The 23,005-nt window shown below is 41.6% G+C and overlaps 1 long non-coding RNA gene across 1 annotated transcript; it reads right to left on the reverse strand.

Moving 5' to 3' along the window:
- Nucleotides 1–4,107: 4,107 nt before the first annotated feature.
- On the reverse strand, nucleotides 4,108–22,252 carry LOC113596071 (uncharacterized). Its single transcript, XR_003416766.2, has 3 exons — nucleotides 21,130–22,252; nucleotides 15,831–15,918; nucleotides 4,108–6,953 (listed from the first exon to the last, which is right to left on the reverse strand). It is a non-coding gene; the product is annotated as an uncharacterized LOC113596071 (long non-coding RNA).
- Between the last annotated feature and the right edge of the window lie 753 nt (nucleotides 22,253–23,005).

Genomic DNA, 23,005 nt, shown 5'->3' on the forward strand with positions numbered 1-23,005 from the left:
AAAGATATGCTAAGATTGACAAAGCCGTCAGAAGGAATCCAAACCCTGGAAGACCATTTCTAAACAAAAGAATTAATCACACCTTCATTTCCTTATCCCAGGTCATTTTATTGTATGACTTTATAAACTTTTTTTTTTAAGTAGTTTTTAAATGTTTATTTATTTTTGAGAGAGATAGAGAGACAGAGTGCGAGCAGGGGAGGGGCAGAGAGAGAGAGGGAGACACAGAATCCGAAGCAGGTTCCAGGCTCTGAGCTGTCAGCACAGAGCCCAACACGGGGTTCGAAACCACAAGCCATGTGATTATGACCTGAGCCGAAGTCGGACACTTAATTTAACTGACCCAGGAGCCCCTATAATAAATCTTTCTTAATAAGACCATTGTGTCATGATTTTCTTTCCCCTGAGCCCTAAGGGATTCTGATACAATTCTCTTGCTGTCCATTTCTAGGATGAGCACTGATTCAGGATTGTAAAGGACCAAAGATGAAGAGGGGCTCTGATGAATAACATGTGGAGGAAAAAAGATTTAAATTACCATTGAACTGAAATCTAATGGTAACATCCAATGGTGAACTGTGACATCACCCCGAAAATGTTTTGTTCATTTGGGGATAATGCACCCAGTTAGCATCCCCAACTTTGCACCAGAACCTACAGGTCACTAGGCAAGAATAGAGTACAAAAGTTGAATCCTAAAGCCATGTAATTTCAGTAGGCCAGGAGCTGGTGCAAACTTCCAAGAGGGTAACCAGATTCCGCTTTTATCTCCTTAAGTTTCAAGAAGACACACTTCAGTTCAAAACTTAGCCTGATATTTGAGAACTAATTGCTTTGCTGTCCTTCATGCATAATAATGGCATTTTTAAATCAAAATCTTCTGTTCTCAGCCAATATAGTCTAAAGTGAGCAGCAAAGTTAGTTGTGAACCAAGCAATAGGACAAGACCAAATAGGTAATTCTGTAACTGTTTTTTTTTGTTTTAATACAATCAAATAAATTCACTCCAACAGGCATTACAAAGTTGCCTATTTATGTGATCAGTATAATGCCAGGTCCTATTACTGTGTGATTAATATAACATCTGAACACAACCTCTTGCTTTCAGAATTGTTATTGTTGAGAGGGAAAGAGGAAATAGGTCTGTGTTTAATAATTATAACTGGAAAGAAAATGGCAGTGTTATACTATAGTTCATTCTACATACCTAAGTATGAATAGAACAATGACTAAGTGATTGGTCATGAAATGTAATTGGTCAGGGAAAATTTTTGGAGGGTTAAGTGTTGAACCTGCAAATGACGTAGTGAGTATGGATTGAAGACCCAGACCTGGGCAGGAAAATCCATTTGGATAGGTACTAGTAGAAGCAAAGAGAGCCAGGCATGGAGCAAGCCAATGGAGGGTCTTGCCTTGGTCTGCCAGGATGCTAATCCTCAGGGTAAGCAAACCCCTCTTGCTTCCGATTCTCTATTTTGCAGCTGAACCACTTCTAGTCTCTCAAATATAGCCCTGCTTGAGAGTATCCTTTAGTCCTTAAGAAGAGGGTTCCATATATCCTCTGTCTTTAAACCTCTTTATCTGCCCTCACTTGTTTACCTGAGTCTACTGTTCCCTTCCCCCCTCATTCTCTCCCTGATACAGAACAAAACAAAACAGGGGTGCCTGGGTGGCTCAGTTGGTTAAGCATCTTGATCTTGGCTCAAGTCATGATCTCATAGCTCTTGAGTGAGACCTGCATTGGGATCTGTGCTGACAATGCAGGGCCTGCTTGGGATTCTCTCTCCCTTTCTGTGCCCCTCCCCCACTTGCTCTCTCTCTCTCTCTCAAAATAAATAAATAAATAAACAAACAAACAAACTTAAAAAAAACACCTCAATGTCCCGTCTTCTGACAACCCCAGCTTCATGGAAAATTCCATGGAGGCTTCATAAAGGTATCATGTAGTTTTGTTTTTGAAAAGATTCATAAATCCATGGACTATTCTTTTAGGAGCTCAACTAATCATATCCATACTATTCCAATTTCAGGGTATGGTTGACCAGGCAAGTACTCCATGATTTTTTTTTCCACAATTTAAATAACTTAGGTTGTTAAAAAAAAAAACAAACAAAGAACAAAACTACACAGCAGAAAAAGAACTCAATATGTCCAGGGACAGATAAGGAGGATTTAAGTGCCTAAAACAAAAATGGCCACATTTTGAAATACTGAAATGTGAGCCCTGATATGGAAGTAATATTTACTAATATATTGTATACATAATTTTTTTCCCATTAATTCTCAATACCAACATATAGGAATAATATAGCCATGAGGAAATTGAGGCTTTATAAGGTTGAGGGCCTCGCCTAACTGGGCACAGCTAATAAACGGTAAAACTCAGAACCCAACTTATTTCTCTCTGACACTGAAATCTATACTTTTCTCCTCATATCTCCGCCTGGCAAGAATATAGTTATCAGAAGCCTCAAATTTCCTCCTGACAAGGAGGAAAAAAACAAAATAAAACAACTCCACTTGATCAAAGATGCCAAGGAAATTTCCAGAGGTAGCACCTAGTGGAGAGTGCTCATGCAGTACATTTTCCCATTTCTCTATAAATTACATACTCGAAGCATTGCACTCTAGACGTGTTAACATTTTCCCAGACATGACCGATGGCCAGTGTCATTTCATAATTTTGCAAGGTAGTGCAAGACCATTCTTCACATGCTGTCCTCCTCGTACACAATTTCTTTCTCATGGCTTCTTCACATCTCAAAATTTCCACTCCATTTTTTTTTTCTTTTGTTAGGACGAGAGGTTCTCTAAGACAAATACCTAAATTTACCAAAATAGTCTTTAAAGTTTGATGCTTTATCACCATAACAAAGCATTGCCTTCAAACATGTTTATCTTCTTTAAAATCTAGTACTTACTTGGTGGTCAAAAGGGGGGCTCAGAGCTCATGGATAAGAGCCTACCAATCTTCCTTCTCCAGGATGGCCAAACCCATGTGTACATCTGCAAGCTGAAACTAAAAAAGAACTACCCATGTGCTTCAGGGTTTGAGGAGTAGCAGCAGAGTTACGTCAATGAGGACAAAACCGGCATTTACATACAGTTACCATCAAATGAATTAATGGCAAATCAGCATCACCTCTCTTGAGTTAGCAATTCAGATGTTTGATTCTAGGGCCATATCAATTTACCACAGATCAACCTATGAAAAACTATTCCAGAAAGCTACCGGCTCCAAATCAAACTCCAGGAGCAATTAGGAAGAGAACAAATGGAAGCATTTGTATTTCAGGAAACAATTTCTGGTCTGTCCCATTTGCAAACACAGAGGCAGCAAAATAGAATCTTACAGAGATCTGATGGGGGGGGGGGGTGGGGGGGGGGCCGTGGTGAGAGGCAGAGGCGGGACCAGGAAAAAAAAAAAGCAGTCTGGGTACCGGACCCCCTGCCGTTGGTCAGATTCAATTGCTAAGTCTCAGGAAACCCTGAACTATTTCTCCTGGAAATTAAATTGAGATTTGAAACTAATGAGGGGCCAAAGCATAGAAGAGTGTTGGATAGCATGTGTAGCTAATTATTTCATTCGCAGGGGCCAAAGAGACGTTTCCATGCAGCCTATAAACTAGGGATATTAATCCTAAAAGCTTGGAGGAAAAAAATTAGGATCCCAACATAAAACTACAGATATTAAATCTGCTGATAATGACTCCTCACCTTTCTAGGAGGTTACATTAAGGCCAGATAGGAATTTTCAGTCTCAGTGAGGGTCAGTCTGACTCCTTTGTGAAAATTTGGTCAGGAACAAAAGCTGTAACCTGGGCCAGTCCCAGACTGCCCTAAATATTTTCATGTAAGCATTCAGTGTTCCATGGGTACTGTTTTATTGTCATATAAGTTCTTTCCCAAGCAGGGGGAGGAAGTCAACACTTATTATCAGGAACAGTGCTATCTAGTCAGTCAAGTAACCACGTTTGGGCACCTCCTATGTGCAAAGTCCTATCTCATTACCCTTGTGGCAGTGGCGGGCATGGGGCGGGGGGGGGGTGGAGGTGGGGGAATTTGGGGCTCGGGAGGCCAGAGATTAAGAAAATAGGGACATGAGTTTTACTCTCAAAGAGTTCCCAATCAGGTGGTATTCACAATACAGGCTTTATCCTTCTGAAGGGTGTACAATAAAATAATAATCTTGGCCGTTTTTTCCCAAATCAGGCTGAATCTAAGCATCACTGGTAAAGCCTAAAAATGAAAACCAAACAAACAAAAGTTCTGGGTTCCATCCTCAGACCCTGCTTCATGAAGTACAGGCATCTTCTAAGTTTCCCCTGGTCATACTGATGAGTAGCCAGTTTTGTTTAATACCTAATTTACCCAGCATCAAATATCTGGAGCAATGGCAAAATTTGAAGGAGTAAAAAAAAAAAAAAAACAAAAAAACAAAACTATTACTATTTTTATTTCTTCCTGATAATTGTTAACATTTTGAAAAGTCCAAATCTGGAGGCGTAGAAGTAAACAAAGGTAAGGTCCATAAGGATGACAAACCCACAAACACTTAGCAAATATAATTGTTTATGTGGAAATTAACATACTGCACACCGTGTGCTGAAGGGGCAGGCAGTATGCATCCAGTGGGCACAATGTAAAGAAGCCATCAATAATTGCTAGCCACCATTGTCATTATCACTATGCAGACTGCATTGAGCAGGGGACCGCAAACTTCTTCCACGAAGAGCCAAAGAGTACATATTTTAGCCTCTCTGTGCCATAGAGTCACCACCACAACTACGCAACTCTACGACTATGTTGAAAAGACAGCCACAGACCCCACATAATTGAACGAGCATGGCTGTGTTCCGATGAAACTTCATGGAGACCAGAGTTTGAATTTCATAGATTTTTCACGTCATAAAATGCTATTTCCCTTTGTTTAAAAATTTTTTTAAATGCTTATTTATTTTTGAGAGAGAGATAGAACATGAGTGGGGAGGGGTAGAGAGAAAGGGAGACACGAAATCCGAATCCCAAGCAGTCTCCAGGCTCTGAGCTGCCAGCACAGAGCCCGACCTGGGGCTTGAACCCACAAACTGTGAGATCATGACCTGAGCCGAAGTCAAAAGCTTAACAGATGGAGCCACCCAGGTACCCCTTCCCTTTTCTCTATTCTTTTCAACCCTTTAACCCTTTCTTAGCTTGTGTACCATGCAAAAACAGGCAGTGGGCAATTCAGTATTGTTAATGACAGACACTGTGTTCTACAGAAGATCCCTAGAAGGTACTCTTCTTCCATAACCAAAACTTATTTCCATTAAATGCCTTCCCCTAAAAATGTGTTAAGAGGGTAGATCTCACATTAAGTGTTCTTCACCCCAAAGTACAAAAACAAAACGAAACAGAACAAAACCAAAACAACAAAAAAAAAACCCAATGGGACACAAGGAAACTTTTGGGGGTGATGGATGCGTCTATCACTTTGATTGTAGTGACAGTTTCGCAGGTGTGTGCTTATGTCCAAACTCACCAAATTGTATACATTACATATGTGCTATTTCTTGTATATCAATTATATTTCATGAAAGTTGTTAAAAAGACAAACAATCTGTGGGCCTGATTTGGCCCCTAGACCTTAGTTTGCCAGTGACCGGTCTAGAATGTAACCTGCCATTCACAGGGAGGTATACAAAGCAACAGCTGAGGATCTTTTAACTTGCACACGGGATCTGGCATCTGTGAACACCCGGTCCCCCGGGGGAGCCCTGGGCCTGTGCGCGTTAGGGATGCACCTGCCATTCAGAGGGAAAACCTTGCCATATTTAAAGGTTTTCCCAATCCCTGCTGCAAAGAACATCTGATTTTCAGAATGATGTAAATCCCAGCTTTGCCGGCCAGTAAATTCATGCACATCGTGTTAACATCAGGTTTATATTAAACATTTACATTAAGGATTGGATTGGAAGATTAAATTGTTTGCATACGTTGCAGCCCCGAGGGAATGCCCCCCCTTCCCACTTTCTCTGCCAATGGCATTGAATTGGTAGCCCGTCCAAAAGGTGTGTGAGACAATAGCGTATGGTCCTTGGTGAAGCTGGGCAGCCTTGACCACGCTGCCTGTGTCCTTAGCAGTTGTCAGGCAAGCTATGAGACATACTGTCACCCCCACGGGGAGAGGATTAAATAACAACACTGAAGATAATGATTTGCTCCAACCTGAATATCAGAATTGTTGTCTTTTCCCCCTAACACTGGTATTTTCCGATCCACAGAGTCATAGCTTTTTTGTTAGTTTGATTCAAATCAGTCAAATGACAGCACTGGCTGTTGTAGGTTGGGGACATTTGGTCGCGCAGCTTAAATACTCTGCAGTAGACCGCGCTGGGGAGAGACCGAGGTGGTTCTAAGTCGGGTTCCGAAGGACCACTGTTGTCTCTTGAGTCTGAAGTCCAGAGCTGGAGAGACTGGACACGGGAGGAGCTCAGGTTTGCAGTCTCTCTTGGACCAGCTCTCCCTGCCATGAATGAAGAGTTGCCCAGGACACTCTAACCAGCAAATGGTCTGCAGAACAAATGTTTTTGTGGGGGGGGGAGAAACAACCACCATGGACTCCAAGTGAAGTGGCTGGAGGAGACTGATGTTAAAGTGTATGATTCGTTAAGTCTTGTCTGAATGTCAGATGTTCAGCGTTCGATGCTATTGCCTCCAATTTAAATCATTTTTAAAGAAGGTGCCGGCAAAGGTGCTGAAAGGCACCTCACTCGGTTCCCGCACTTGAAAAACACTGTCTACTTGTGTGCTGTGGTAAAACTTTGCATTTTGGCTAGACACCCTGTGTGGAGCTGCAGCCTGGGCTTTTTTTTTTTTTTTTTTTTTTTTTTTTTTTTTTAAGTTTGTACAGTCACCCGAAGGCAGGAAGAGAACATAGTATTTCCACAAGCCAGAGTCCCTCCTGATGGCATCTGCGAAATAAAAAGAGAGTGCTAAGTGCTAAGCAGTGAGAAACCCCATTACGACACAGCCTCCAAGTCTCCCCAAAGGGATCGCCACCTCCGAATCGCTGAGGGTGTGGGCTTTTCTGTCAGGATCCCGTCCGTGTCTTCTAGAATTCTCTTCAGAAGCCCTGCAAGTCTGGAGCTGCTAAGGGTGGTTTATCATCACCAATAAGGAGTGAAGCTAATGTTGCTATCACCCCCCTGGGTTCCTGTCAGTACCCAGTGACCTCGCAGAGACTCTAAACATGCTGGATCCTTGACACCCCCCAGATGTCCTCGAGGGACATCACTCCCACTCTCCTGGCACGAAAAGGCACCTACCACATGGGTGAACCTTGAGGACATGATGCTAAGTGGAACAAGCCAGTCATAAAAGGACACATAGGTACAATTCTATTGATAGGAGGTAGCAAGAGTCGGTAAATTCATAGAGACGGGAGGTAGAATGGAGGCCGCCAGGGTCGGGGAGAAGGATGAAATGGAAAGTTGGTGTTTAATGGGGACAGAGTTTCCATTTTGTAAGAGGAAGGAGTTCTGGAGAAGGATGGCAGTGATCCCGCACAACAATGTGAATGTACTTGTGCCACTGAACCCTACACTTAGAGGTGGCTCACAAGGTAAGTTCTATGTTATGTGTATGTTGCCACAATTTAAAAGGATGACATAGGCCAGGTGGTTAGAAAAGTCCCACCTGAGACTCCAAGTTCTTCCCCGAGTAAGGATGACATCTGGTTTCCAGGGACGTTAATCTGGGATCTGGACTTCCATATTCTCAAACATTAAAAAAAAGTTTTTAAAAAACTTCTTTTTAATGTGTACTTATTTTTGAGAGAGAGAGAGACAGAAAGAGTGTGCGTGGGGGAAGAACAGAGAGAGAGGGAGACACAGAATCCGGAGCAGGCTCCAGGCTCTGAGCTGTCAGCACAGAGCCCGACGCGGGTCTCGAACCCACGAACCGCGAGATCATGACCTGAGCGGAAGTCAGACGATCAACCGACTGAGCCACCCAGGCGTCCCTCAAACATTTTTGACAAGGACATCGTAAATTTTTTTAGAAATACAGTCCTCACTGATAGAAACTTCCCCAGTTCCTCGGGCCGTTGCCGACCCAGGGCTTCAGCAACAGCTAGAAGATGTTTGACTTAGCTCAAGAGTTGAGGGGTTGTGTTTCCCTACGATTCAAAGAGAACACAGATGGTCACTGACCAGAGCTGGAATTTGTCTGGAAAGTAGACAGACACAGGGCGGATGAAAGCCATTCAGGCCATTTGAAATATAACTACACGGAGAAATAATAAGGATGCATAATTTTCTCTGCAATGTACCAATTTCCAAATGCTTCCTCAGATATAGACCACATAGCCCTCACAGCAAAGCCGTGGTGATCGCCACCACCGAGGGCCCATGATATGCTTGTCATCATCTTTATCTCCTGCAATTTTTCATCTTGAGCCCAGATTTGGATGTTTGAAGAGGCCAAGACCATCCAGGCTGGTAAGTGGAAGAGACAGGATTCTAAGACAGAATCGTTTATTTGTTTGTGGCATGTTTTTAGCCCAAAATTCTGTATTTTGCCTTTTTTTTCCTAATATAAGGGTCAAAGAGGAAAGGAAAAAAGGATAGAATCATAGAAGTCTGTAGGTGATAGATGAGATTCAGGCTTTCAGATAAGCTGGAAGAGTCTCTCATTGATTCCTAGCTCTGCAAGGCTTTAGGAAATATCTTTTTAGGAAAAAACTATAACCAGAATTGAGGCCCTCAAATAAGGCATTTAGTCTTTAATACCAAGACTTTCTTCTTCATCCCATTGAATCATTTTTTTTTTTAAGCAACACAACATGTTGTGAAAGCAGAAAGAAATACAAAACAACAACAACAATAAAAAACTTACTAAAAAAAAAAAAAAGTATGGGGCGTCTGGGTGGCTGAGTCGGCTGGGCATCCGACTTTGGCCCAGGTCATGATCCAGCACTTCGTGGGTTCAAGTCTTGCATCAGGCTCTGTGCTGACAGCTGGGAGCCGGGAGCCTGCTTCAGATTCTGTGTCTCCCTCTCTCTCTGCCCCTCCCCTGCTTGCACTCTGTGTCTCTGTCTCCCAAAAATAAATAAATATTTTTAAAAAAATTTTTTAAAAGAAAAAAAAAACCTTAGTACCAGTTATTCTCACCGTTAGATTGCCAATCACTGGGATGATTAATTCCTTTTTTTTAATCTTTAAAAATTTACTTATTTTGAGAGAGAGACAGAGAAAGCAAGCGGCTTAGGGGCAGAGAAAGAGGGAGAGAATCCCAAGCAAGCTCTTTACCATCAGCACAGAGCCTGATGCGGGGCATAAATTCACAAACCACAAGTTCATGACCCGAGGTGAAAACCAAGTTGGACACTTAACCGACTGAGCCACCCAGATGCCCCTAGATGATGAATTCTTTAGGTCAACTGTTGTGTGCCATCATCCAAAAATGCAACATCTTGACGTACCTGCCTTCCTCTCCTTCCTACCCTGAATACAGATGTCCACCTAAACTTACCTTTCCTACAGTGACTACAGACAGATCTCTCCCAATCACAGGCTCACTAACCTGGAAGGAGCCCTAAGACAGACCCCTGCAGGTCCCTCCTTAATCCTTTCTAGACAAATGAGATACGATTTCAAAAGGTCATCAGAAAATGCAAATGCCCTCCCTACTTTGGTGACCTGTTTTGAAGCTTTACTCATAGGATCAGAAAAACCTTCATTATCACTACTCTCAAGTTTATCCTTCCTGTAGCAATTTTGTCTTCTTAAAAAAAAAAAGTGATCTGTCCAACTTTACGAAAACTTCTCAAATATAAAAATGAATTTATAAACAAATAGATTGAGTGGTTGTAGATAATTTACAAAATAATACCATATTCTATGAAAGGACATAGTATAAAGAATCTTTTAATAATGTCTCATCCTAATACTTTGAAAATATGATTCAGCACAGGAATATTTGTGATATAGAAAACTTTGCAAAGACACAAATATTGAGTAAGGTTGAAAACTGTTGCACATACGAGTTTATTTAGACAACGCTTTCTGGGGTCCGTTTCATCTATCTGTTCTTATCACATGCCTGCACAAGCAAATAAAATTTTCTAGATATATCCACCTTGATTGGACTTTGCTGGTCTGTATGCATTTGCATCTGCCCATGAATGAGTCCATTTCAAGCACATGTACATGTCTGTGCATGGGTAGAAAGATAAGCTTAGCAATTGTGTGATTTGTTTCTGCTTAGGCAGTAAGTTACTAATCTCCTGATTGGAACCAGATTTGTATGAATTAGGAGTTGAAATTGGAACAGTCACTGCTGTGTGCAGGATGTAAAGTGAATAAAATGAATGGGGTATTAACCTTCAACCACTGAATATTAATCAGCTTTTCATAAGAAAGAAAACACAGAGCTTGCCACACTAAATATTTTCAGCGCTTATTGACAGGATATGATTTCTTTTCTCCCTTAGTCTTGTTACTTCCAGTCAAGGACCTGAACACCGGACAATAGTCAGCTTGACCCAGACAGATGTATGATTTGAAAAACCCCAGGTACTGTGGGTGGGTCAAACTCTGTGCATGTGTGTCTTCCGGTCACTTCTAGAAGCATGGGCCAAACTAAGCCCAAAGGGAATTCACAGAAGGACCACGGACAGGAAACCTTGATGACCACAAAATGAACACGTAAATTGAATATATTTCCCATTGTCCTGGAAAGGACTTGTAACGGGAATGACTCTGGATATTTGAATGAGATCTACATCTACTCCAAGGCAGATTAAAAGAGAAAGGGTCATGGAATAATGGAATCTGGGTGAAAATGAAACTTGCTATAGGCTTGTTTTGTTTTGTTTTTTTTAATGTGGTATTGCAATTGGTTTTATTTGAGAATGTGAGGTCTTGTATTTATGCCTGTATAATGATAACATACTTACATCAATTTCTACATTTATCCATATCTATCTATCTATCTATCATCTCCATACTAATACTCATGGACAAATAGAATGTATATACAGTATATATACATAATGTCACCAAACAAGGCAGTGGAGCCTTACTTCCTGAAGATATTTTGATATAGCATATATATTTTATTTAAACATTATGCATGTATCTCTGTAAAACTACTTACATAGTGACAAAGAGTACATTAAATAGAAATTGGGCACAATTATAAAATCTAAGGAGGGTGAAAGGGAGAAGGGAGGATTTCTTCCATACCCAGCTCAAGCAAATCTCTTCAAATATTTTCTCAAATCTTTTTTAACATATTTGAATATTTTTTCCATTTATTTTCAAAGCTATATTTCCAGTGAGCATGCTGTATATTTCTAGATATTGTATTAGTTACAAATCAGTAGATACATCTCAATCTCAAACACAGCAGCATAGTGTTAAGTAAATGATTTTCCCCCTTGGTCATCTCTATTTATTTTATTTTATTTTATTTTATTTTATTTTATTTTATTTTATTTTATTTTATTTTATTATTTTATTTTTTCCAATAAGTGAGCCTTTCTCTGTCTCTACTACCTAGCTTAGATCTTCACTGCCCTCATATACTCCCTGCCAAAAGTTTCTAACCCTTGAACCTAAACACTGAAGTAATCTCCCATGTAATGTCCCATTTAGCCTTAAAAAAAAAAAAAATCATCCTACTCCTTTTAGCTGGCAGCAATGCTGGAAACCCACCTATTAGGCTAATTTCCTAAAGGTACTGATAACTGATAATAAGTATGTTACCTGTAGGACAACTCTTTAGAATCTGATGCTTCTCCTCACCCCATGATTTCCAGCCCTTGGTTATTCAAACATTTAATTTAGGTATTGTTGTGTTAATGTTCAGAGAAAATTAAAGTTACTAATCATCTGACCTTACGGTAGGGAGACGATCCTGGATTATCCAGCACAAGGAGGCCAAAGGGGAGGCCAAAACTTAAATTTTGACTTGTCTTGCTGTTGCTGACTTTGAAGAAGGAGGAAGGAAGCTGGGAGCCCAGGACAGCTGGCCACGCCCTGCCGACAGCCAGCAAGGAAACAGGGGCCTCAGTCCTGCAACCCCGAGAAACCAAGTTCATCAACAACTGCATGAAGCTGAAAGGGACTCTCCCCCAGAGCCTCTGGTGAGGAAAACAGTCCTGCCGACACCTTGATGTCAGCCTGGTGAGTGAGACCCATGTTGGATGGGCAACCTACAGAAACTATGAGGTATTGATTTGTGTTCTTTTAAACCACAAAGTTTAGGGTAACTTATTATGACAGCAATAGAAAACCAATACAGGCAGCCTGCCAAAGACTCCTGAGGGAAAACTTTATGAACCCAAAGGAATAAAATCACAAGAGTGCCCCAGAACAGCCTGGAAAGAGAAAGATTGCCATAGATATGGCATCCCTGTCTCATCTTTAAACTACCTGTGGTTTACAATTGCCTTTAAATAATCATAGCTCCTCACCTAAATGTACTGGTGCGAGTGTGGTTAAGTCTTTTACAATAAAAGGTTAATAAAAAGAACTGTGCACGAGTGACACAGAGACAATAGCCATCGGTGGCCCCTCTCATTGGTTTTCCTACATATTTGGTAGTAGCATCTTAGTCTAGTTTCCACTGGAGATCTCTGACCCTCAGACAAGTTAAATGGCTTGCTGAGATCATACAAGTTATTAGTAGTGAATCAGAAACTCAAGTTCAAGTTCTCTTAATGTCTTATCCTAAACTTCCTATATCATTTCCCTGAATCCCTACTTACTATGAAAACTGGCTGAAATTAAGAGAAAGCCCTAATAACGAGGCCACAAGAAACTATGTTGTGATAGTATATGTAAAGGGAATATAGGAGTCTACTTTGATTGTTTGTAGGCTAAGCCATATCATCAAAAGGCAGTGCTGGTTTTCTGACTCATTGATAACTCAGAAAAAAAGAAAAAAAAAGAGAAAGAAATAGATAACCAGATACTTGGGACAAGGAGGATTTTGATTTAGATTACCTAAATTGATGTTTCCATAATTCTCTATTGCACTTTCCCCAGGATCTCCTGGCCATTCTCAACTTTAAATAGCTCTGATACTAACAAGCCTGGGTCTGCCTTAGCAGATAATATCAATTTGTAATCCTGGAAGGCAAACTGAAAAGCCCTAGGAAGAAAATGGAATGACTCAGCATGCATATTGAGAATGGAATCCAGAAACTCAAGGCACAAATGCCCAATTACTTGAATGGAGCCTTATTTGGAGGATGTTAGAGTCCTTGCCACCACCCCCCCCCATCTGAATTCCATTGGCATTGCTAGCATCTTCCCTTCCGTCTACTGGGTTTCTCCCTTTCTGTCATCTTCAACCAACAGCCAAACATCTCAAACCCCAAAATCCTGAGGCAAATAACTGTTGCTGGCTGTTAGATTTTAGGATCAGACCACAGACCCATCCCTCTTCCCAGTCACCTCACTGAAACATCCAGCACTAGAGGAAGGTTCAGGCGGTTTCTGCTGAAGCAGTTTATGAACATCCTGTCTAAAGGCTACCCAGTACAAGAAGGGGACCCTAAAAAGAGGTGGAATGATTTATATAATGTCTTGGTTGAGATCATAAAGATATGGAGCGCCCCTCGCTTCACCTTTTGGAATAAGATCCAGAAAGAAGCAAAATGATCTAGAAAGCAACCTTCAAGCCTGATGGGTATGAAATGTCCACCTTAGACATTTCTGTAAATATTTAAGCTTTAGCCTAGGATTTTCACCTCAGTCTGTGAGACCCTTAAATCTCTAGTTGAGTTTTAGAAAATTCTTTCAACTGATAAAGAGAAAAGGATAGCTTCATTTGAGGTCCCTACAAGGAAAAGAAAATTCATTGGACCAAGAGTTGGAGTGACATCAGACACAGCTCCAACTTCTCCCCCCGTGACCCCTGTACTGTCCGATTCTAACATCACGTACTTTCTGTCAGTTAGAAGGACCTGCTAATGGAGGAGGAAGAAAAAGAAGGGAATCCTGATATGTAATTATTTTGGGCCAGAGAAAGCCACACAAGGCTCCTAGGATGCCTACATTTATTAGCCTCTGATCCTCTCTACTTTGATTTGATCATCTTTGGAAGTCAAGAGAATGGACAAACCCCCAAACAATGACACTGGCAAGCCCAGACCCTGGCCCCCACTCCCCACAATACTGCATATAACAATGATCTCCAATACATTGCTACCGTTCTTCTGGTAGCTACATAAGAATGCATGACTGGATATAAAATGTAGACTCTTGTCCCCTAGACTACCCCCTTGTGATGTCATTTTTAGGGCGACATTTTTTTTCAGTGACTCTACAAGAATATAAAAGCTGCCAGCTTTGAATGATACATATTTCCTCAAACTGGGAAGTCTTCCTTCAAGTCCAGAATGATTATAAAGTGAGCATGTTCTATCCTTGGGAGCACAGGGCTTAGAAAGGGGAGGAGGGAGTAAGGGTCATGACACCTCTCCTACAGTTATACAATCCCATTCCAGAAGGAGAGACCTCGGATGATTAAAATACTGTTTTTACAGCTGTCACACAAACGCTATTTAGAATTCGTATTCTGTATCCCAGGATTTAATGCAAATTGTCCACATAACGGAGGGTCAAAATGACAATTTAGATGCAATTAGCCAGATGTGTTGGAATGAAATTTCTCCCACAACCCCTCAAAAATTATCTGAATAATTTACACACACATAATCACCTTACTCCAGTGGGAAAATTGTGTGCCCTTGTTTATTTCCCCCAACTACCTAGAGTTTTCAACAGTGTTACATCGAGAAAGTGCCAACTTCGGGAAGCAAATAAGATAACTCTGTGAGGCCAAGCTGTCTCTCTTTTCAATGCAGACAGAATTAATTTGTTTTCATTAACTCCTTATCAAGTTACCTGACTTTGATTCCCAGCACAAAATGTATTTTCAAAAGGGGGGTAGTGGTGGTCGTGATGGTGGTAGATTTTCAGGAAATAGCAAGTTCTTTTTCTACTGAGATAAAAATCATTTGGCAAGCCAGGGTGAAATACTTCTGGTTTCCAGTAGAAAGAGACAGAGAAAAAGAAAAAAAAAAAAAATAGAAGATGCTAATGAACCACAAAAGAAAAAGAAGGAAGTATTTTTTTTTTTTTTAATAAGACCTTACTTTTGAAAAGAGCTCAGTTTGCAACCAATTTTTGACGAAATGTCAAAGTGATTCCTTTGGGAGCTATGTCAGAGCGAAACCAGGCCATAGGAGGAGAGGGATAAAGAAATGAGCAATTCAGATGACTTTCATGAAAGGGCCCAGGACCATCAGAACTGACCTTTCAGACACAGCCTTTTATCTCTAAGAAGGATGAAGCTGGTAAGAGCCAGTGATACAGTGCAAAAGAAGGGAGCCTTGAGCCTAGGTGCCCAACTGCATTGTGAGGTAACTGTCTTGGGGTGAGGGTACTGTGGGCTGCTCCTTGGGAAAGCAGTCTGTTTTTATAATCTATGCATCTGAAGCAAGGGGTCATACCCCACAGGCTAGTGAGGAAGAATGAGACCCACAGAGGACTCCCAGGGCTCACCTGTCCTCATAACTGTAAGGGGCCTTTAGAACCCCTCATCCCCCAAAGTGGTCACCCCCTCCTCCCATGCTCCAGGATTCAGACGCTAATGTGGGAAGAGATGTTCAGCAGGAAGGGCTGGGAAAGAAGTAAGAAGGGAAGCTTGGAACCCCGGGTGACCCTGCAGAAGATCAACCACTGGCTTGGAGCCATGTTCACACCAAGAGCCGCAGGACCCTTTAGCTCTGGTCCGAAATGAAGACAACCCAGGCATCGAGGTTGCATACAAACCTGCCCCCAAAAGCAGCTTGGAGATGGTCAGTGAGGTCATCAGTCCTGCTCCCACTCCAGTGAGAAAACAATTCTTCATCCGTTGGAACTGAGGTGGGAGGCAGAAAGCAAGGAATCAGAATCACAGGGTCTGGAGGAGAACAGGAGATGGTGGGATCTTACTGTTTGCATTTATCCAACTCCAAGGAGGGACGACCAGCCTTTTCTCCCTCCCTTCTGGGAAGGATTCCGACATTTGAGAGCCCCAAACACTGAAAAGATTATTGTCCTCCTTATCTCACTGTCTGTCTATCTTTGTATCTATCTGTTCTCTGTCCATCATTATCTGTCTACCTACCTACCTATCTTCTGTCTGTCTGCAGAATTGTGATTGTCAGGCTGTTCCCCAATAGGCTTGTATTTTCCTTCCATACACATGGCAGCACCACCAGTCTTCACCTCCTTAAAGTCATACAAGCCACGAGATTGGCTTGGGCCAATGGAATGTGAGCAGACGTTTTCTGGCAGGAGACTAACTTCAACGGCCAATGAACAATTGCCCATGCTGTCTCCCCTCTGCCACTGAGGCCAGGGCTGTTTGTGACCGTCCTGCTTCCCTGAGCGAAGGCTGAGTAGTACAGAACCACCCGCCCCCTCCGTCTTGGGATCCACTGTCCCTCCTGGCCAGCCCACAGTGAATGTGTAATACAAATTAAAAATACACCTTTATTGCTTTCAGCCATGGAGATTTTGACATCTTTTTTTTTACTGAAGATGCAAAAATATAAAATCGTAAGAAAGGAGTCTGCAGGATTCCTTTCCCAAGTGACTACTTTGATAGCTTGGCACTTCCATGAAATAATCAAGTTCTTTCAAGAATTTCTCTCCTTCTTTTGATGCTTATGCTACGACAGTGGTATGTTAAGTATGCAACGTACCTGTCTGTTGAGCAATCAAATCCTTCTCACCTTAGAAATTCTATCCTCTGGTAAGCACAGCAGACCTCACTGATATTGTTTTGTTGTTATTAGTTTATTCATTTTTTTTGAGAGAGAGAGAGAGAGAGAGAGCACAGGGGAGGGGCAGAGAGAGAGAGAGAGAGAGGGAGAGAGAGAGAATCCCAGGCAGGCTCCACACTGTCAGTGCAGAGCTTGATGCAGGGCTCGAACTCATGAGCCATGAGATCACGACCTGAGGCGAAATCAAGAGTTGGACATTTAACCGACTGAGCCACTCAGGCTCCCCCTCCCTGACTTTTAAACACTACACTGAGATCCCTCCACTGTCATTTGCCAATCACGTGTCCTTGGAAAGTTTACTCAAACTCTCTAAATCTCAGCCTCTGTGGCTATAAAATTAATTGTAATTCCTATATCTCTGATTTATTGTGCCATAGGAGGAAAAGCATACGACTAGGATACTAGTTCCCTTCCATACAATGGGAATGACAATACCTACTTCCCCACCTGGTAAGTAAATTGGCCAACATAGAGAGCTCTTCGCAGGTCTCTGCACTAAATTCGTAGCCATTGATATAACCATTGTGATCAGCATTACATTAAGAAATTGCATAGGACCTTGTATGTAGTCAATAAATCTTAGCTGCTTCCCTTGCCCTTGGTGAAAGGGTGCTTCGTGTTTAGGAGTGGGGTCATTCAGGATAGCATTATCCATAGCTAATCAGGAGGGGGGCCAACATCCTAAAAAAAGAACTAAAAAAAAAAAGCATCTCTGCTTTAGACCCATTTATGATGAGACATGTCTGGATCCTTAAGATGCCAGGTTTTTTCCATTCTGCAAACACATGGCTTCCATTAGTTGACCGATACGGACACATTGGAGTCTTCCAAAGTCCTCTGGGCCCCTGATGAGTGAAAAGTTTGCATGCCCAACAAGAAAAAGGCAGCCTCTGCAGGCGTGGAAATGCTGCCAGGGGCGGGGCAGCCGAGGTGTTGCGTTTAGGTAGGAGACCAAATCCGGCTCTGTTTTTAATGACCATCCTGTCCACACCTGAAAATAAACTAGCCACACCTGGTGAGATTCCTAACGCTCTGGAGCCCCGATACTGATGTCAGTGTGCATATAGGGCCTCCATTAATCAGAGTGATGCTGTGGGGTGCGTGCTCACCCCGGGGCTGCAGGATAGTGAATGATCTGCAGCGTGAACACACCGTCTCTTCTGAGCTTTCTCAACCAAAGCAAACCCAAGCTCCCGTGTCATGCTCCTTTTAGTTGGTGTTCTAAGGACACCGTGGCTTGGTTGGCTTCTTTGGAACAGTCCTGCATTCTAATTAGCTTGCAGTGGGAGTCTGCGTAATGGGAACTCAGCGCCCGCCTAGCCACATCATCTGCTTCCCCGCCTTCAAAGCTGCAGGGTCCATTTTTGTACTGCACGATAGTGACGGTAGGGACCTCATTTCACGTTCTGTGTCTCGGCAACAAGTGCTACTTAACAGGGGGGAAAGTCGGGGTCATCGTTGATCTGAGAAATTTAGGGCAATTCTCCACTCTAAGTTTCATCCCAAGGAGTGGCTTCCATGGAAATAAGTCTTTGTATCCTTGATCACAGAGGGGACCTTGATTACACTTAGGATAATCTCATTAGCTCTCAAAATGTTTGCATGCCTATGAAGCAAGGATGAGCAGATAAGAGTGTAATAGAAGAATAATGAAGGCACATTTGCCTAAAATTTGCAAGCTGACCGTGTGTTTTCAAATGTACCAAATCACTTGATTCTTTCTACAACCCTGTGAGCTACATGAGTAGTTCCTCTTAGCCCATTTTACAGGTGAGGAGAGTGAGGCAGAAGGAGGTCAGCCCACCTCGATCTGCATCCCAGCTCCCACCCACTAACTCTTAAACCCAGGGCAAGTTTCTCCATCTTTCTGTGTGTCCTCAGAAAATGGGGGAGAACATCAGTCATAACTTCATGGTTGCTGTTACTTTTAATGAGTTAATGTAGAAGTGTAAAAATGCTTAAAGATGATTTGTGACACACCAAGTGTTTGATGTGTGTTGGCTATTGTGAATACGAGGAAGGGGAAAAAGTTGAAAATTTGGGACCCAAGATACTTAGGGATGAAAATATCCACGGGAAGGAGACTTGAGCTGAGGTGAAATCCATATCATACTTGCACTGAGAAAGCAAACAAGCAAAACAGCATGCCCTTATCTTATAGCTGTTCCATTCCTGTGCCGTCTATACCCCTCACTCTACCTTGGAATATCTGCACAAGGGTAGATGACATGCTGCCCCAAGTCCCTCATGGTCACGGCAAGGTTCTGACCAAATCTGACAGCTGGTCGTGGGAGGTTATATCTCCTTCTTGTTTGGCAGAAGCACATCCAAAATGTATGAGGGGAAAAAGGGATAAAATTTGACCCCTTCCAATCCATGGGTAAAATAAATTAAATTTTTGTTATGTGCCAGGCATGATGCCATAAAAGTTACATGCATTTTCTCATTTGTTTCTCATAAATAGAGTGACCAATTGTACTGGTTTGCTCAGGACCAAGGAGTTATCTGAAACCTGGGATTTTCAGTGCTAAAACTGGGAAAGGTGTAGGCAGGCCGGGACAATTGGTCAACCCTACACAAGGTTAAGTACTTTCTGCACCCCATTTTGCAGATGAAAGATTTGAAGCCTAAGGAGTCCCAAGCTCACACAGCTAGCTGGGCTAGTTGGGATTTTTTTTTTTAATGTTTATTTATTTATTTTGAGAGAGAGAGAGAGAGAGACCATGAGTGGGGGTGGGCAGAGAGAGAGAGGGAAAGCAAGAATCCCAAGAAGGCTCCAAGCTGTCAGCACTAAGCCCAACGTGGGGCTCTATCCCACGGACCATGAGATCATGACCCAAACTGAGATCAAGAGTTGGATGCTTAACCAACTAAACCATCCAGGCACTTTGTTAGTTGGGATTTTTAAACCTATGCTTTTAAACCATTAGAAGATACTAGCTAAGGGGGAGCCTGGGTGGCTCAGTCAGTTAAGCATACGACTCTTGGTTTCAACTCAGGTCACAATCTCACGGTTTTGTGAGTTCAAGCCCCATGTCGGGTTCTGTGCTGGCAGCACAAAACCTACTTGGGATCTCTTCCCCCCCTCTCTCTCTGCCGTCTACTTGCACTGTCTGTGTCTCTCTCAAAATAAATAAATAAACTTTTAAAAACTTAAAAAAACATACTAGCTAAGAAAGAGCTTCTTCCTATGGGGGAAGTTGTGGCTCATGAGCAAATGAGTAAATTTAGCTATGGCTTTCCTTATTAAAAAGGGTTTAATATTCTGTTAGGCAGCATTTCTCTGTTGTTGATACTATTCTTCTTTTTCTGTTCCATTGTTGTTATACTTCCAAGTGATTTAGGGCATATCTGAAATGCTAATTAATAGACCTTTAGTTTTTAACCAGTGTCATTCCATCTTTGAGGAAAAAGGACAATGACGTTAGTGTTAGCAACTCCAAGAGAATCAAGACTTGCTTCGTAAGAGATGAGTTCCATTATATTGTCTTTTCTGGTTTCCACTCAAAAGAGATCTTGGCTAGCAGTGACTTTCTGTGAATTATAATTTCAGAGGCCACCAGTGACTCTCAAAAGACATTATCTTAGCTCCTACCCACTTTCCAAATGTATTTCATAGATATCACCTACTATACTGTCTTTATAAAACAGACTCACAGAGTGGGATCCATGGGTTGCGTGACCCAAAGGGGTCATCATCTCAAGTTATAAGAAGGCCCAGGAAGAAAGTTTCCTTGTAGAAAAGGATTTTGCAGTTTCCTGAACAACTTCCGGAAAAGCTTAAGTATATCTCAAAAGAAACCAGTGATCATAGCTGCGAGATGAACACTGCGTACATTTAAGGGCTACCTGAGGACACTCTAAAATCCCAAGGCAAAATTGACCTTCTTGACTTGATAGAGAAATAGGGCCAATTGGGAGCACTGGAGGGTTCTGTTTCTCACGAGTCATTTTGTCTGTGGATATGCCTCACAAATTAAAACATACATAAAGAAAAGAAAATCCCTAGGTGTGAGATGATGACCGTTTCAAATCTGGTCATTTGACAATCGCAAAAGTGTTGGATGGAAGCCTGCTGTTCTGAGGATTTTGGTTTTCTTTTTAAAATCCTGCAGGTTGCTGAACTTACGAAGAATCCTTGATTCAAATAAAAAGTGAGGGCTTTTGCAAAGGGTCATTCTCTTTGCTATCAGATGTATTTTAGTGTATAGTTTTCGACTCTGGCTTATGTGGATGTCTAGGCTTGCTTCTACTAACTCATTTAATCTCTGACTTTATAAAAAAGCATGTTTCCTGTTTACCTTTGTCCAAAGGGAGTGCAATCTGTGCTTCCTAGCTCTTTCAACAATCCCAGTTTTCCAAATTTCATATCAGAATGCTTGTGTGGCACGGTGTTTCTGTGTTTGTCTCCGCAGGTTGGAAACTGCAAACTCCCAGAGAGAAAATTAAGTTACTATTTGCAAAGACATCCACTTACCAAACTATGATTTCAAAAAGAAAAGATCAACACTTTAATCTACTGCAAGTGAGTGAAGGAGGGAAAGAAAATTTAATACAAATAAGTGCTGAGCTACAAGTTTAAAAATGAATAGAAGAAATTCCCCCCCAAACGTTTAATTTTCATATATAAGCTAGTTGCTGAATTGAAGAAGGGTTAGCATTCAATACAAGCACATTTGAAATCAACCAAAACCAGACAATCGAACCGAATTCACTTGTTACACCCCTCTATTTCTCGAAGCTGAGAAAATTGTGCTTCAGGGAAACTTTGATAAACAACCATTTGACCACAGACGTCAAATATTTTATTTTATCATTAAAATGTTTTTAAATGTTTAGTTAACTTTGAGAGAGAGAGACAGAGAGAGAGAGCACAAGTCGGGGAGAGGCAGAGAGAGAGGTAGACACAGAATCCAAAGCAGGCTCCAGGCTCTGAGTTGTCAGCACGGAGCCCAATGTGGGGCTCGAACTCATGAACTGCAAGATCATGACCTCAGCCAAAGTTGGACGCTCAACCAACGGAGCCACCCAGACACCTTGAGGGCAAACATTTTAATATTACATACCCACCAACCCAACATACAGATGAGAACATTGAGGACCATCATTTGTTACTAGTAATAGTAACTTGCTTTTAGTAATAGTCCTTGTTTTTAATAATTTGTTCTAGAATTTATAAATATATCATCCACTTCATCTGTATTCATCATTGCACCAAAGGGATGCCCAACATCCAACATATAAATATACAAATAAATGATTTTTATGACCACAGACATTTGTTTCCCAAAACCATTTCAAAATTTTGTCACTTTCTCCATATATATTTAGAATCTGTGCTATCTGAAATCCTTAACTCTCAGAAAATCAAAGTTTGAAAGAAATAGCAATTCTCTACCCCCACCACATACACACACACACACACACACAGCAATAATTTTTGCAAATGAGTACACTGGTGAAGAAAAGAATGTACAGTCACCACATATCATGAAATAGACTCACCACATATCATGAAATAGACTCACTGTTCATGGGGAACAAAGTCTTAAAAAATAGCCCAAAAAGTTCATATTAAAGGCAATATTTTGGGTTATTCGTGTGTTTTCATTTCCAATTCCTCATCATTTGGGTAGCTTCAATCTTTTAAAAAAGAGTATATTTAGGGGCACCTGGGTGGCTCAGTCGGTTAAGCATCCAACTTCAGCTCAGGTCATGATCTCACGGTTTGTGAGTTCAAGCCCTGCGTCAGGCTCTGTGCTGACAGCTCAGAGCCTGGAGCCTGCTTCAGATTCTGTGCCTCCCCCTGTCTCTGCCCCTCCAGTGCTCATGCTCTGTCTTTCTCTGTCTCTCAATAATAAATAAAAACATTAAAAATTAAATTAAATTAAATTAAATTAAATTAAATTAAATTAAATTAACAAAAAGAATATATTTGTAAACAGAAGTCATGAGTTGGCAGTTGAATTCAGGTCTGACCATTTCACCTGAGCAACGAAAAAATAAATGCCACGGAGCCCTGCAAAACTGTCTGCCTCCCCCTGGCAACTCTCTTGTTTCCTCCTGAGATTGTCTAATTATACAATAATGCTGGAGTATTCTTCATTTGTAGATTAATTAGCTTGTGCCTAAGCAGTTCTTTGAACATAAGAGGCAACATGTAAATCTAAGTATAAT

The sequence above is a fragment of the Acinonyx jubatus genome, chromosome E1, assembly GCF_027475565.1.
Source record: "Acinonyx jubatus isolate Ajub_Pintada_27869175 chromosome E1, VMU_Ajub_asm_v1.0, whole genome shotgun sequence".
NCBI lineage: Eukaryota > Metazoa > Chordata > Mammalia > Carnivora > Felidae > Acinonyx > Acinonyx jubatus.